Consider the following 17,666-nt stretch of genomic DNA (forward strand, 5'->3'; position numbering starts at 1 on the left):
TGCTAGGCTGTCTTTTATTTTTTTGGCTAATTACTGTTCTTGGAAAATTATTTATGCAAATAATTTGAGGCCAAGGATGAAGGTCACTCCTTCACAGAAGATATATATTTACTTAAGGCCCTGTGGTTAAAAATGATTTGAACATCACTCTAAACCAAGTTCAAGGCTTGAGTTTTGTTGAAACTCCAGGCAATAAAACCCGGCTGTAAATCTGCTGGAGAGCTGGTTATTTATTATTCTACCCATAGCCTAAGACTTTAGATTTTTGAGGTTTCAGATGATTGTAGGGAGGCCCCTCATTAGACCCTGCACCTTATATAGATACTGACATTTGATTTCTACCCCCTTGCTTATGATGTTTTCAAAACAAAAGTTAAAATTTTCTAGGGAAATATACTCAGGAAACAAAAGCAAATTCTCTGCTTGTTTATCTCCCAGTGGTTCCATTTTCCTTCAGAAAATCCTTATTATCATGTAAGCTATTTATTGCTTATAAGAAGTTATTTATATTTTATCCAACATTCCTAGCTTGTTTCAGGGGGAGGGTTGGTCTGAATGACTGGCTTCTATTCACTGGAAACATATGATATATATATATATATATATATATATATATATATATATATGCTTTGTATTTCGGTGATTGATTTGATTTAGAAGTGATAGAAACACTACATTGCCAAAAAGGTTTGATTATGCTGTAGCATTGAAAATGTGGTTTCCAGAGAAAGTTTGATTGAATTTTATGCTTTGGTTTCCATATTTATGGACCATGACTCTGCATGAGTAGGTATAAAATGAAAAGTGCTGGTCATGCCTAAAGCAAGAAACATTGACTGCCTAGCAACAGATTTTATTTATAGGTCAATTAAACAGGGGTTGCAATAAAAAGGATAGCTTATATCTGTTGCTGAAGAAATGAAAATGGTTCATGGAAACTCTTTATCAGTGTATATGTGAGGAGGGCGGGGAGATAGTTAACTAAATGTGGTAGCATCCAGAAGCAGTAATAATCCAGATGTTTATACCTTCATAAATATTACTAACCACTCATGGATACAAGAGTGGCACTTTGTAGCAGTTCAATTTTCTGGTACCAGCAATACAACCACAAGAGGATTGTTTTTTGAATGGCTGTGTTTATTGAAACAACATATTTTATAAGTGTTTTATATTTATTGCTGTATCCACTGCACAAAAGCTCTACTGGGTATAGAATTGATTGTAGGAATTGCCAAAAGTGTTTATTTCCATGCTTTAGTGATAAGGGCATTGGGTTGGAAAACTGGAGATCTGAAACATCTGTCACTGATTTGATGTTTGATCTTCAGCAGATTTGGATATACTCTAAGATTACATTTTACCATCTTTCTATTGTTAATCTTGGAAAATAACGAGATATTTTTGCTAACAATTGGCCAGGAATGCTGAGTAAGAAAGCTATAATTCATGGTCCATAGAAAGTATAGGATTAATATAGCCCAGTCATTAAAAATGCATATTTACTAGCTTTTAAGCCTTACTGACTTATATGCAAATATAAATTATTTCACAAAAATTTAAGATAGACATGGCTTAAATTTGGAGTCATGTAAGGAATAACAATTAAAAATAGTTTTGTCTCAATGCCATATGATTTCACTCATATGTGGAATTTAAGAAACAAATGAATATAGGGGAAGGGAAGGGAAAATAAAATAATATGAAAACAAAGAAGAGGCAAACCATAAGAGACCCTTAACCATAGAGAGCATACTGAGGGGTTGCTGTAGGAGAGGTGGGTGAGGATATGGGGTAAATGAGTGATGGGCATTAAGGAGGGCACTTGTTGGGATGAGCACTGGGTGTTGTATGCTGGTGATGAGTTACTGGATTCTGCTCCTGAAACCAGTGCTGCACTCTAAGTTCAGTAACTTGAATTTAAATAAAAATAAATAAAACAAAATAAAATAAGTACATTATCAGGTAACCATTAAAAAATAGTTTTGTCTCAATCAAGAAAAATTAATCTTTGCCTTTTGTAAATAATCTAATTAAAACATGGTCTATCATATTTCCCAGTAGCACTTCTCATTGACATTATGTAAATGTAAAAATTTCAAGTATTTATCCAACTTCTCTCTCCATTACCAATAAAGTTATTTCTTTTGAGATGCTAAAACCACTAACATATAATTCCTGAATAAAAATATAATTCCTAAAATAAAAATAAAAATAAAAATTTCTTTATGGATAAAGACACAAATCTTGTCTTCAGGGATCTTTAGGACTAACAGGCTTACATCTTAACCACAGTTTAGCGCTTTTTATTTGACCAAAATAAAAGGGCTCAGAAATATGCCCAGAGTTTTCATGAAAAGCTGTTACATACCCAAAAGGCAACTTATATGTGTTTTAAACCAAGACAGTAAACTGTTAGCAGGAGTTAGAGCTTAACTCCAAGGTCTTAATCCCTAATGGACTATGGGGCATTCTGATCCAAGATCAGTAAGTTTTTCAGAATAAAAGTCCATTTATGAGAAGAGAAGAGCCCCGAGAAGACATTTAAAGATATGTAGAAATGGCTTCACACTTGAAGCCAAGCATTTGAAGATTGTGAAGCCACCTTCTATTTGAGATCTGAGTATCTGTAGTTAGAGTGACTGTAGATCGTACACAGTGACTGAGATGGTGTAGAAGTCTGAAAATAATTCACTTACAACAGCTGGATTGTTAAGACTATCATTTTCACTAGTGGATCCCCAGTCCTTCTTGACTGGCTCATATTAGACCCTCAGTTACTGTATTTGATAAAAAGGTGGCACCAGAGATAGAAGCCATGCAGTAATGAGATAACAGGGAGAAAAATTTTAACTGAAACAAAGTGTCTTTAAAAGGCAAATATTAATTTCCGGTCTTTCAATCTAAAATAACATATAGTAAATTAAAAGGACGACAGATTTTAGCCTTGTGAGGCTTTTCCAATTTCTGAATGAACTTATTTCTTTATTTCCTGTCAAAGTGAGCACAGAGAAGTAAATTCGATTAAGAAGCCTCAGCAAAGGGATTTTTCTGTCAGAAGAGTTTTTTTACAATGTGTAAATCCAAGCGCCTTTACAGGAGCTGACTCCAATTTACGCAAGCTAGGCTAATGCATATTCATCTTTTTTCACCTGGGTTCACACCTTGGGGATGAATGAATAGAGCCAGGGATAAGGGTCAGGGGGATGCAGGGAGAAATAGGCTGTGTCTCTTTTCCTTGTGGCTATTTTTTTTTTTCTTTCTCTGTGCCTTTTCCTTCCCTCTGCTCACTGCAGATGTGGCTGCTGCCAGTAATCCCTTGACCATCCTCACAGTCCTTATAGGGCCACAGTCCATGGTGATAAAATGCTAACTATTTGTGACCTACACTTCATGTGGCTTTATCTTCTTTATGTAAAGCGATCACCAGAGGGAAGCTTTTCGCTTCTTGTGTACTTACCCTTGTTATTAGCTGGAAAGTTTCTACCAAACATCAGAAGTGCTCAGAGCTTGTTTCAGAGGCTTGAAGACAGGGATCTTGAGACCACTTCTCCTTCCTCATCTTAAACTATAGAATATATTTTGACTTGGAACTGGGGTGTCCTTGCTTCCATTCCTCAGGCAGAAGTAGAACTACACCACTTTGATATTCTAATTTTAATCAAATCCTCTCCTCACAAAACTGTTTTCAACAGAAAGTAGGATCTAGTATTCTTAGCAAGCTCTGCTTTATTAATTTTGTGTTGTAAAATTGGCTTTTGGATTTGGTTTCAAGTAAAACAAACTGGAAATGAGGTATCATTATTGTCATTCGTTCTGTTTGCTTTACCTTACCTGACCATTCGAGAGTCTCAGAACACACATGAATCCTCAAATACAAAAAAAACACCATTGAACTTGAGTAGAATGAACTCTTGGCTGATAGCTCAAGTGAGCAGAATCTTTCTTTCTTTCTTTCTTTTTTTTTTCCTGATTAGGTGATGATTTAACTGTCTTTGTGGTGCATCTGCTTCTTTTCCCACTTACCACCCACACTCCATTTGTGGTAGAGTGACAATATATGCTGTTTAATTGCATAGCTGCTTCTCCTGGGTGAGGTTGGGAGAGAGAGTGGGGATTAAGTTGCATATGGCTAGCTCAGTTGTTATTGAACGATGCCCTGACTGATGCCTGATGTCTGCAGAGGATTTTCTTTGGATTCTGATCAATGGAGTGCTGGATTCTGAGAACAGCAAATGGCCATTTTCTCTCTTGTCTTTAAAATGAAGTATGTCCTCTCTGAAGGGCAATCTATGTAGGCTGGCTCTCAAGTTTAAATGTAAACGACACAGTGTTCCTTACTTTGAAGGCAGACACAAGCTTATCCCATTGATGGCCAAGATGCTTTGTGGAAGGAAGCAGCTTTTGTTACAAGTTTAAAATTCAGCCAGTATTATATCTCTGCTGGAAGCTTGATGGGAAGACTACTTTAATGTGGCGCATGTATCCTTTAAATGGCTGGGAGCTCCTGGGACTGGAACCTGGTGCCCTGTCTGTGCAGAGGTCAGTTGGTGAGTGTGCCCTACTCTCTTTCCTCAGAAAGACTGACACTGATTTTTTTTCCCATTCAAACAGAAATCATAGGAAAATTTGAGCAACACAAATATACAAGAAGATACAGTTTAAAAAATCCTTTCCTCAACAGCTTACTATTGAATAAGTTAGTTGTAGAGAGACATTATCACTGCATGGGAATGTCTAATGTGCCTGGTGCTCCAAAAAGAATTCTACAGGGCCATCCACCTCAGGGGGAAGCAATGTGTTCTATGATTAGAAAAAAGATAAATGAAACATTGTACACTAAGAAAGGACTTGTAGTCGGTTTATTTCACTTAAAAATATTTACAGCCGTCTGAGATTTCCTGTTTTGTGATTTGAGTAGTAGAACCCAGAATGGGTTTTTTTTTTTTGTTGTTGTTGTTTTTGTTTTGTTTTGTTTTTTTTTAGAGTGGGTTCCTTCTCCTGAGGTGGGCCAATTTGAGAGTACTTAAACTTGGCCCTCTTGCCATTGCAAACTGTCCTGGGAAAGCTATCTGGAACAAGTTATTTGCCCTCTAGTGTACTATAAAAACACAGTGACTGCTTCTCTGCATTGCATCTAAGATATAATGAAAATACGTAAGCGAAGTAGTTTAATTATTGTTTTTAAAGATTTGGCAATCACATGCTTTGTGAAATATTTATGTCATTCAAACTAACACCTAACAAAGTAACATCTGATTGATTACCATTTCTTCCAGACAAAGTAATGAAAAAGTTCTCAAACACTGTTGTAGAAAAGGGAAAGCAGAGGCACTTGGCTGGTTCAGTCCCTAGAGCATGCGGCTCTTGATCATGAGCTTGAGCTCCCAGTTGGGCAAAGACTTTATGAAAGAAAGGAAAAAGAAAGAAAGAGGAAAAAGAAAGAAAGAAAGAAAGAAAGGGAGAGAGAAAGAGGAGAGAAAAGGAAAGGAAAAGGAAAGAAAAAAGAAAAGAAAAAGGGAGGGAATCTTGGGGACTAAAATGGTTAATCCTGCAAGAGCTTGTTATCAGATTAAAGTTTTAAAAATGTGTAATTTTCCCGGCATTAGAAAACAACATAATTCAATTGATACTGTTCAATTTTATAAGTAGGTCTATCGAGCTCATTAAAGGCTAATGAAATAAACTTGGGTTTTTGTTTGTTTTTGCTTTTTTAAAAAAAAACAAACAAACAGGAATTCCCCACTTTCTTCCCTAGCTGTGTTTGTGATTTTCCACCTTCCTTTTGGGAAATCCACAGAGGGGAGACTATATTGTGAGACAAGATGAACAGGTGCTAGAGGGACTGGGGAAAAGAGCATTGTTCCTGCAGAAGCCAGAAAGAGTCAGCCTTACTAACAGGGAAACCACTGTGTGTCTGTAGCTCAGCCACATTTTTTTTGGGACACATGTTTTTAAGTTAAAAGGACATCCATGAATCAAAACAGACTAGCTTGGTTGTAAACATTTTAAGAAAGTATTTAGATGAAGAAAAAAGGCCAGATGGTGTTAAGAACACATTGTGCTCCAGTCTCACTGCTTTCCCTGAACCACCTTCACTCCTAATGACTGCTTTGACATCCTCACCACTGATTATCTCGAAGTCCTCACCACTGATTATCTTGAAGTAACTCAGAGGAGAAAAGATTTCAATTATGTTATATCAAGTGGCAGGCAATGACTCACCTAGTTAAGAACATATAGGAATCCTCCCCACATCCACATATTATCTTCCCAGGAAGCTTAAATACCTATGTGTGTTTCCTTGCAAATACGTACAAGATTTTCCAGAGGAGGGAGTTAATAAAAGCTAATTTTATTTATTTCTCTTAAGGAGATGAATTCTCAGCTGTTTATGTCAGAGAGGGCTATGCTTCCCATGCATAAGAAACTAATAGTGCCGGCTGGAAGTTAGTTGACCCGTGAACCGTCACGGTGCCCATGAAGGCTAGCCCCTGCCATGGCAATTATTTTTTCCTTTGACTGACTTTTGGATCAGATTAAGTGCTGGGTTCATCCTGAGTTACCAGGTTGTATCTTCTTCTTTCATTGTGTTTCCCTTTGTGGGTCTATATCCAGGAACATCTAGAAACATTAATCCCACTTTACTTCATCACATTACTTAATGTTACCTTGGTATTTAACAAAAGCTTTTGGTAATTAAATAATGAGTACCTGTGTGCCTGTTAGAATGAGAGAGAGTTGTCTTAGGTGTTGCCGGCCTTCCTGTCACCCTTTCTCAACCTCTGCCCTCCTCTGCCTCTTTTGAGGGCCCCCTCTTTCTCCAGGGGGTGGGGTGGGGGATAACCTGGCTGAGCCCAGATTATGCTGTATGCTGTGTGCTCACTGACAGCTCCTTTCGAGTCCCAGCTTAATGCAGCTCCCTAATGCAGCCTCACGTGGGTCTGTAAATGACACAGTGAGGACCGGGCTACTCCCAGCCCTTCCCAGACTGCTCACCCGTGTATTGCTATAGCGGTGGCCTGGCAAGTACCTCCAACGGTGCTTGTCTTCTCCCAGAATGGCAGCGTTGGTTCTTTTCTAGAAATGAACCTTGGAGGAGGGAAGGGCTGAGATTTAAAAGGCAGGAATTCATGTCATGTGCTACAGCAGAGCTGCCGTAGCAACAGCACTAGCAGCAGCAGCAGCAGCGAGTCATTTAGTGAGACTGCACCATTTTCTTCTCACCCTGCATAGAGGTGTGGTTGGAAGCGGCAATAAACTACCCACCCCCTAGCAGTTGCACAGAGGTGGCCTCTTCCTGGCTCCAGTCGGAAGACACAGACTGTCTGGAGGAGTCCCCAAAGACTGTTCCAATTGGTGATGTGTGTCTAAGGAAGGCTTTTTCAACTAGTAGGATGCTTGCCTGCACTTGCGGCCACCCAACTGCTGAAGAGCTCCAAGTCTAGTGCTCCGCCTTCCCCCGGGACCATTTCCGAGTGTGGGTGCACACCTATGCCTGCGTGTGTGCAGGTGTGCGCTGCTGGGGGGCTTGGCCTGGGACCTTGGTACGTTCTGGTGAATTATGGGTGCTGCAGAGGCTGGAGCAAGATTATGACCTAGCTCCGGGGCGGAGTGGATTATTTTGTGAGTGCTCTGGCTGCCAGCCATTGCCCTGGTGGGGAAAAATCACATCTCCATCTAGCTCTAAAAATCACCTGGCTTGCTGGGGAGTGGAAATTGAGCCGCGGTAACTGCTTCTGCTGATTTTCTCTGCAAAATGGCTCACGCTGCTGCTTCTATTAAAAAAGTTCGAGAGGCTGAACTGGATGAAAAGGAAAAAACCCTTGAGAGGGAGAGGAAAAAACAACGGAAAATCCCCAGGGAACGTATGGAACGGAAAAGAAAGGTATGAGGAGCATCCCTTTAGCCCCTTCCCTCTGAGGCTCCGTGTAGAACCATCCAGCCTCAGAACTGGCAACTTCATTTTTCCTTCCCTCCATCATTCCCCTGCACCATTTCCAAGCTCAGTTTGCAGCCTATAGCTCATGTCCAAATTTGCTGCATTGGGAGGAGATGCCTGAGCAGGGCAAATTTCTTTGCTTTAACCACGCAGAGCCTTCCCTTCGTTTTTCTCAGTTCTGTGTACTCAATCTCAGAGCCAGGTGCTTTATTCCACTAAGTAACTCTCAACACTTGTCATAGTAGAAGGAAAGGGCTGATTTATGGTTGGAAGGTTAAAATATTTTCCCCTTCTTGTTCCTCAGCTTTACTACTAGATCTTTAGCCCTGTGCCTTCTCACTGACTGTGTATTTGTTGTAGATCTCTGATTAAGAATAAACCACAGGTTTTATTTACTCCCCCCACCCCTTCTGAAGGTTGAGACTGTTCTGTGTGAAACTGCACGGAAGAGTATTGGTGCAGTGAGCTGTGTCCCTGCATCTTTAAAATTTTAATTAATTTATTTTCTGGTTTCCATCATTAATCTTATGAATTTATCTTCTGACTATAGCAATTAGGTGAGAAGACCAAGGTTTAAATAAGGAGAAGAAACATTGCTTCCCTTTACATGAAACTATGGAATTGTTCTTTAAAATATTCTTTTCTTTAAAATAAAAATAATCTTGTAACCTGGTAAAACCAAAATAGTCATTTAGCCAGTGGTCTGGTTCTAAAGGGGAAGAAGATCTCTGTATATGCCTTAATTAACAAAGTAGGTCACTGAATAATTTCAGAATGTGATAAATGGCATATTACATTTGCAAAGCATAAAAATAGTGGTTTGTACACAAGCTGTTGTTAAACATAACTCCGGGGTTAGGGATGCACTGCGGATCCAGATGCTCAATAATCCATATGCTCAATGCCTTTTTTTTCTCTTCCTCATTCATAGGTATGTTTATCTTTCCATTTTGGGGATGTTATCTTTGCCTCATTTTTGGAAAAACACGTAAGGACCCCACATTAAATTGAGGTCTTACTACAGAGGGACTCATCCCACTTCAGTTTTACTACTTATTTCATCACTAGTTAGCTTAAGTAACTATTATTAGGCAACATAATTAAATAAAATTAGCAGTATATTATAGTTTCCCTTCTGGGGGAAAACTTTAGTATTGCTTGTCTGACCTTTAGAAGGCCTTGTTTCAAGGATGTAGTCATTCTTTTTTTATAACATCGAAAGTATTGTTGACCATTTTTGTGGGAGTTGGCTTCTTTCTTGACAGCTACTACAGTTCTGTTTCTAATCCTCTAAATGGAACATTGCTACATAAAACAATTTCCTGTGATTATATCTTTTTTATCTTATGTTCTCCAAAACACAAGATTACTTCCTGGTCAGGAGTGTTTGTTCAGCATTCAGTTGTGACCTAGTAACTTTGAATAGCCAGAGTACCATGCATACACTTAGAAAATTTCTCATTCTCACTCTGGATCGTTTCTGTGTATGATTCATTTCCCCCCCTTTCCTATACTTTATTAAAATTGAAAGACTACATCATTAAAATGGAGAAGTGCCAATAGTTGTTGATAATCTCAGTTGCTTGGATGCTGCATTGCTTTAGCTTAAATCCAACACTGTGGGCAAGATCATTGGTTAATAATGCGGTCGTATGACAGGATTATCTGCTCTTCACATCTAAATAATACCATTAAGCTAGAACCAAAGAAAATTAGGAGAATAATGGTATTGCTATTATTTGTTCTTGTTCTTGTCCTCTCTCTTTTTTTGAACATACCTACCCGACCTCTTCCCTTTCTACTGCAGATGTATTTGGTATTATATGAGTATTTACACAGCACAACAAATGTTTGCTAGAAGAGTGGCTGAGATTTTTAGCTGTATCAGATTAAATTTTTAGCCCTCCACACATAGAACTTCTTGAGCTAGTTCTAAAATTTGGTTTGAGAGAGGAAAAATTTACATTATTCTCTAAGGTATGTAGAATTGTAGTTCATAAAGATATGAGAAAAGGATAGTTGCCTATTAGTGGCACTCTGGAACATCATCTTCAGAAAGTAACCTAAAAATTATTATACTTTATTTGCTGTTGCCATTTTATAACCATAAAAAATATATCAGTTGTAGTGATGACTAAAGGTATCACATATATACATTTGTAAAGTATCTTGCTAATAAACCTGGTTATTTGCAAAAGTCAGATGAGACCTGCCCCAATGCAGATAAGAGTCAGCTGTGGAGCTTGAAAAAAATAAGCTGATTTTGAAAAGATTTTTACTGGAGTATAAATTATTAAGTATTAAATCAATTAGGCAGCTTCATATTTGGATCTCATTTTAAGATTCTTTTGTAAACTTGCTGTTGATTAGAAGAATCTTTGCATTATTATTTTGTACTCTATAAAACATTTTGAATAAATTTTAATTACTGTAAACTTGAAACATATTGCATGCTTAGCTATAAGTCCTCTACCAAGTGGTATTTTTTTTAAATATCTCTATTTGTATAGTAGGAGACCTAGTTTCAACTGCATTATAGGCAGACTTTATCTAAGAATAAAAATGTTTAGGCTTCTTCAAGCTATAGTGTAGATAACTAATATTTAAATATAGTATGTACCAAATATATATTGTGTATGTGTCATACTATGATAGAGCTAGAATAAGACTCATCTTAAAGCAAAGGGACCAAGATTAAGATTAGTTGAAGCAAACTAAATTTATTTTCTCAAAAGAGTACATTTTTTTTTATAGGAATAAGGATATTTTTGTTCTGGTTATTAGCTTATGTTAACTTAAGTCACTTCTTTGTATGTCTACTGTCTTATTTCTATATTAGAATCTGAGAATTTTAAGATTTGAGAAGGATACCAAAAGGAATGACCTCTCATAGCTTTTAAGACTTAATTGTAGGAAGTGATTTTAAGTATAATATTTCCTCTACAATCACATACTTTAATTTGGAAAGACATAATTTCACAGAATCTGCCAAAAACAAAACAATCCCATCTGACATAAAGCATATATTTAAATAATCTTTCTCATTTAAACTTATGATAACCAGTTATTTTCAAACAATAGATAGGTTTTCCATTTCTCAGCATGAACAAACCATCCTTCAATTCATCATAGTGTCTACAACACTCACTGGAATCATATCTCAAGAGGCAATTTCTATGACTGATTCTCAGCATTATACATTTTAAGAAGTTCTTCCTTTGTATTATAATTTATACTATTCAAAAAGCCAGAGTTCATGCTTCCTGTAAAAATTGTAAGATAATAATACTTATTGAGTACCAATATGGCCCTGTATCTGGCACTTTACACACATTGCACTATTTAATCCTGAAACAGGTCTATACATTAGGAATTATTCTCTCCATGTTATAAATAAGGAAACCTAGACTTATGGAACTTACTTAATCATATGCAACTACTATGTGGCAGAATTGGGATTTGAACTTAGGCTCCAAAGTACACTGGGAAAAAGAGTTAATGATTTCTTAGTCTTGTACCTACACTGAATGTAGGGAATAAGTAAATCATTTAATTTGCGAATGCTTCAACTTTGTAATCTTCAAAATACCTTCCTACAACTGAAAGAAATTTAATTACTGTGAGAAGTTAAATATCATGTTTTTTTAAAATTATTTATTTATTCATGAGAGACACAGAGAGATGGAGGCAGAGACATAGGCAGAGGGAGAAGCAGGCTCTATGCAGGGAGCCCGATATGGGACTCCATCCTGGGACTCGATCCTGGGACTCCAGGATCACGCCCTGGGCTGAAGGCAGGCGCTAAACCACTGCGCCACCCACGGATCCCCTAAATATCATGTTTGAGAGGATACTATGAATTTAGGTTTGTGATTCTATCATAACTGCATCAAAATATTTCATGAGATTTCTTGGAAAATCAACTATTAAAATCAACATTTGCTCCTTAGATATAGCAGTTGCTGTCAATGACAGACTTTGATATATTATCATTCTTTGTTGCAATTTTATCAGGCCTTGAAAATGTATTTGAATATTCACAGTTTTTTTAAACTGATACAGAAAGGTGATTCTGCCAGGGATTATGTAGAAAATGAGAGCCAACTTTTTTCGAAGTCCTTTTTTACTGAATTTCATAGAAAAAGTTCTGTTTGGTTCTTTACTTTTATCTTTTATATAGATAATTTTTATCTTGAAGGGAACAAGACTCATCGTTTCTAGGATAACCTTTGGAAACCCATCACCATCCCCTGCCACAACCACCACCATATTCTCCTTGTCCACATGGTTATTAAGTTGATGACAATGAGAATACTTATTCAGTATATATAATATACCTATCAGCAAGTTGTAAGGAGACATGAAAGATGGAGACTTTTTAAAGTTACTAATTAATATACTTTATTAAAATGGAAGAATGTTTTATTTGCAAGTATAGAGAGGAATATATCCTATAACTTTTGAATTGTGTTATAAGAATGAGTTGCAAATAAACATAGAAGATAATGGACAACTGTACTATTTCCTTGGTGTTTTGTCGGTGAACCCTCAGTGTATAGGAGGAAGGTGGTTAGCCCAGTCATCCTTCCTGTCCTTGAGTCTTCCTCCTTAGGCACTCAGCAGTCTGATTCCAAATGGAAGGCCAACTCTGAGAGTAATGATACTTAGCCAAGAACCAAGTACACAAAGATTTCTGGGCACCAAACCAAATATAATGTGATTAAAAATACAATGACAACATAATAATGTGGTCCTGTATAATGTATTACATGCCAAAACTATTCAAAGATGGCAAATCCCAATAACATTTTTTAAAGGGGCAGGGTCAGAGGAGGAGGGAGAGAGAATCTTAAGCAGGCTCCATGCCCAGGCATGGGCCTGAATCGGGGCTTGATCTCACAACCCTGAGATCATGACATGAACTGAAATCAAGTCAGACACTTAACTGACTGAACCACCTAGGTGCCTCCCCGATAGCAATTTTAGGGCCTACATCAAATTGTCTTTATAGAATTTCTTAAAACCCCTCAATCAGTATGTCAGTACTTTCAGAGACTACACTAATATAAGATAGATTGGTGAGATCTTGAGCTTTATCTGGACATTTGCTGTTCTTATGTCCTAATGTCTACTCATAAATAAAAACTTAAATGTTTTGTTGATTTGATTTCCCATTTGAGTCTAAATAAATATGTTCAAGTAAAAATATCTATTTACATGTGGAGGCTTCTATGAAATCATGATTTTTTAAAAACCCACTTTCTTCGTCTTTAACACTCCTTCTATTCCCTTTCTTTGTTCAATTCACAAACCCTGTCTTGGCTATGACAATTATCTTCATATAAGTGATTTATACTCTTAATGGCATTCTTTGCCAACACCATAAGTTTGAGTTTTTATTAGTTTTTAATTGTAAAGAACCTCTTTCAACCATTGAGTGGGTGACAACTAACTTAGGGTTTGTAGCTGTCAAATTTGTGGGATTGTGGCAAAAAATAGTCCCAGTTATATGGCTTGAGATAAGTTTTTAAGAAGACTGTTAAAAGACACACTCTTTTTTTTTAATTTTTATTTATTTATGATAGTCACACAGATAGAGAGAGAGAGAGAGAGAGAGAGAGAGAGGCAGAGACACAGGCAGAGGGAGAAGCAGGCTCCATGCACCAGGAGCCTGACATGGGATTCGATCCCGGGTCTCCAGGATCACGCCCTGGGTCAAAGGCAGGCGCCAAACTGCTGCGCCACCCAGGGATCCCAAAAGACACACTCTTAATGTAAGAAAGCTACTATGAATCTGTGTTTACTTTTGGAATCTAAAATCTTTAAATACAACCCGGTATATTTTTTTCTCTTTTGTTACATTAATCTAAGTTTTTATGTTTTTATCTTGAAAAAAATCAGAATTAATTCATTGGTGATCTTTATTATGAAACTTTTAATTTTATTAGTTACCCCATTCATCAATAATATTACAGCACATTTTGACATTGTAAAGAATACTGAATATATTGTAGAAGTATTTTAGGAGTGTTGTAGAGTCAGTGAAAAATACAAGGAAGTTAACAATTCCACACACATACTTAATCTTTTTATGGTTTACGTTTTCCAACATGTCACCCTTTTTCATTTGTATTTCTCAAAATAATTTCTTCCTCACAAGGAATACTTACTTTTATTCTCAGTTACAGGGACACTATACATTAAAATAAAGAATAGTATAAGGAAGGCACTTTCCAAATTTTGGAGTTCTCCATGAATTAGGAGGGGACTCATCAGCTATATATGAGTGTGACCATTTTAGTGTAGAAATGACTCATGATTTTAAATGTGTACAGCATTGTGGAAAATCTCATCAGAATGATCTAGCTTCATCCCAGTTATAATAAACCAGAATCCTGAGGTAGACTAAAAGGGAAAGGAAGCAAAAATCTATATATTTTTAAAGCTCTCCTGGTGATTCCTACCAGAATTGGAATCTACTGGAATAAATATTTCTGTCCCTCCCCCTCCCCGGCCCCAACTCTTACTTTGTCCCATCTTTGAATTTGTAACAATAACAAATTTACTTTTAATAATCATTATAACTCCAAATTGCCATTGAGAAAATTTTTTCCTTTGCTAATAGAAGGCACCCTGGTAACATTTTGAAAGTTTAATGAGACTAACTGGTCTATATAATAACCAATTAATTCTGAGCATAAAGAGGAAGAACCAAGTGTTTAAGAGATAAATTGTAAAGCTTCATGATCTGTATGAGCATCTCTGCCCAAATGGAGTAATCGTCAGGAATGAGGCTTGTGTGTTTCTGAGTTCCATGTTAACTAAGCTAAAAAAAAGTCAGTTATGCAGGCTAGGTTTTTGAAGGAAGGCCACTAAAATGTGATTTAAAAGTTATGTCTGAAACAGATTTTGCTATTTTGAATAAACTCAAGTAAATGTCCTAGGGATTTAATTGGTAACTTAGCAGTCTTGACGTCCTCAAACCTTTAGAGATGTCAACACTTCTGGAGCTCCTCATGCAAGTCCACAACTACTTTTTATTTCTTGTACTTGACTTTGATAGATTTTCTGTATCTTATAAAAAATCATATACATATGCATGAATGTAGGGGAAGAAGAAGGAATGAGATACTCATAGAAGTATTATCTCCCCTAACTCTTCAGATATTTCCCTTTAATATTTCTAACTCATTAACTTCTTATGGTGTCAGCTTTGTTGGTTTGTTATGTTTTTGGGTTTTTTTTTGCATGAATATTTTACCAACTGCTTTTTCATTCTTTTCCTGGTTGCTCCTTCCGTATCCCCTCACTTTATTAGTAGCTCGCCAGGGAAAACCTTTTTCATTCCCATTAGAGCCTCACTGTAATTCAATATAACCTTATTCCAGAGAAGTTCCCTTATTGTATATCATTACTATGATTCTTAGGTAATGGGGAACACCTGAATAGAAAACCATGTATGTAGTATTAAAGAAGAGAAATATCTGGGTATAAAAATCATTATAAATGTATCAACTTAGTCTTTATTTAGTCAGGAATAATAGTGTTATTTCACATTAATAATTTTACATTAATATATATTTCTTGGGATCCCTGGGTGGCGCAGTGGTTTGGCGCCTGCCTTTGGCCCAGGGCGCGATCCTGGAGACTCGGGATCGAATCCCACATCGGGCTCCCGGTGCATGGAGCCTGCTTCTCCCTCTGCCTATGTCTCTGCCTCTCTCTCTCTCTCTCTCTCTCTCTGTGACTATCATAAAATATATATATATATATATTTCTTGGATTTTTATATATTTTGGATAAAGACCTGTTAATTATCAATTTTAACTTACTTATATTCCATCTGTAAAATAATGTGGAAATCGTGGGGCGCCTGGATGTCCCAGTTGGTTAAGCTTCTGACTTTTAGTTTCAGCTCAGGTAGTGATCTCAGATTGTGATCTCAGGGTCATGAGATAGAGCCCCATGTAGGCTTCTGTGCTCTGTGGGGAGTCTGCTCTTTTTTCCTTTATCCTCTCCCTTCGCCTCTCCTCCTGCTTGCACTCATGCATACTAGCCTGTGCACGTGCTCTTCTTCTCATTCTTTCTCAAATAAATAAATAAATCTAAAGAAAAAATAAATCTAAAGAAAGAAAACACAGGCACAGAAGACATAGACTTCTCTTTTTATGTGTCTGTATGGGAGTGATGATGATTTTCTCACATGTCTCTTTCAGGGGAGTTATTTAAGCTCTAGGTTAAATTTTATTTTTATTTTTTATTTTATTTTTTTTAAAGATTTACCTATTTATTTATTTGTGATAGAGAGAGAGAGAGAGAGGCAGAGGGAGAAGCAGGCCCCATGCCGGGAGCCCGACGCGGGACTCCAGGATCGTGCCCTGGGCCAAAGGCAGGCGCCAAACCGCTGAGCCACCCAGGGATCCCCTCTAGGTTAAATTTTAAAAATTATATTAACATTACAAACATGAACTCTGAGAACCTGCATTAGTTTTCTTATGAATACAAAGATCACATATTACTTTTGCATTTGAAACCAAGTGTAGCTGTTAATACTTTCAGGACATGAAGCATAATTAGAGGTAGATGTAGACTGTAAGGCTATAAAGAATAGGCAACATACCAGAAAGGTATTTACTAACTTAACTGATATTTATACACGATTACCAGACACTTCTAAAGCTCGTAAAGGCAAATTTAGGAGACCCGCGTTTAAATCTATCTACTAACTGTGATGTTAGGTAAACAACTGACTTGACCTTAGTTTTCACAGCTAAAAAAAACGATCAGGACCTGAGATATGTTAGAATTCTTTCTGATATTGTGTGACTGCACCATTTTTAATTCTGTCTTTGCCTCTTTTCATTTTTATAAATGATTGAAGTATTCAGGGGGATCTCCAAGTTTTTCTTTATTTAATAGGGATTTTTTTTTTTTTGAGCTCATACTATGTTCAAGTCATAGTGCCTTCATCCAAGGGATTCTCAGACTACCTGGGGTAAAAGCTACCCATACACATAACAAGAATAAAATGTTATTTGGGCCATTAAGTTGGACTAGAGATTGCCTATTTTTATATATATTATGTAAGTTTTCTTCAATAGGTCTTGTGTTAATAAGTTCTTATCTGGCAGAAGAAATAATAATGGAAGGAAATAGTTCCTGTTGTGGTACTTGAAATTTTCTGGAAGTTGTTAAGGCAGGATATGTATGAAATGAAGTAATCTTATGAAACTGTGTGGTCATTTTTCTTTTGTATTTCAGATACTTATTTCAGTCACTTTGCAGAAAAAAGTTTATTGTGGTACCCTTAGTTTTTATGGATCCTCTGTATACCGATAATACCATGACTTATAAATGCACAAAGGATAAAATCCTTTATCCACCATCATCATGTGTTTTTAATAATTTTATAAAGATATAATAGCTATCATATAGCTGCACTTCAAAGGCAACTATCATATATGATATAATATATGCACTTCAAAGGCAACTATCATATATCACATATGATAGTTGCCTTTGAACTGCAGGATGCTATGATGAGTTGGAGCCCATGTAAACACTTAAACCTCAGCGATTCACAAACCATTCAACTGCACAGCTCAGTGAAAATAAGACACTGCCTGAGTTCTTCCAAGAGTAGAAACTTCCTCCTTATTTACGGTTCCAGCCTCAAACTGGGCCAGAATGCTTAATTAAGCCATGTCACATTCTGATACAACTG

This window comes from Canis lupus, chromosome 32 (genome assembly GCF_003254725.2).
Source record: "Canis lupus dingo isolate Sandy chromosome 32, ASM325472v2, whole genome shotgun sequence".
In the NCBI taxonomy this organism is placed as follows: domain Eukaryota; kingdom Metazoa; phylum Chordata; class Mammalia; order Carnivora; family Canidae; genus Canis; species Canis lupus.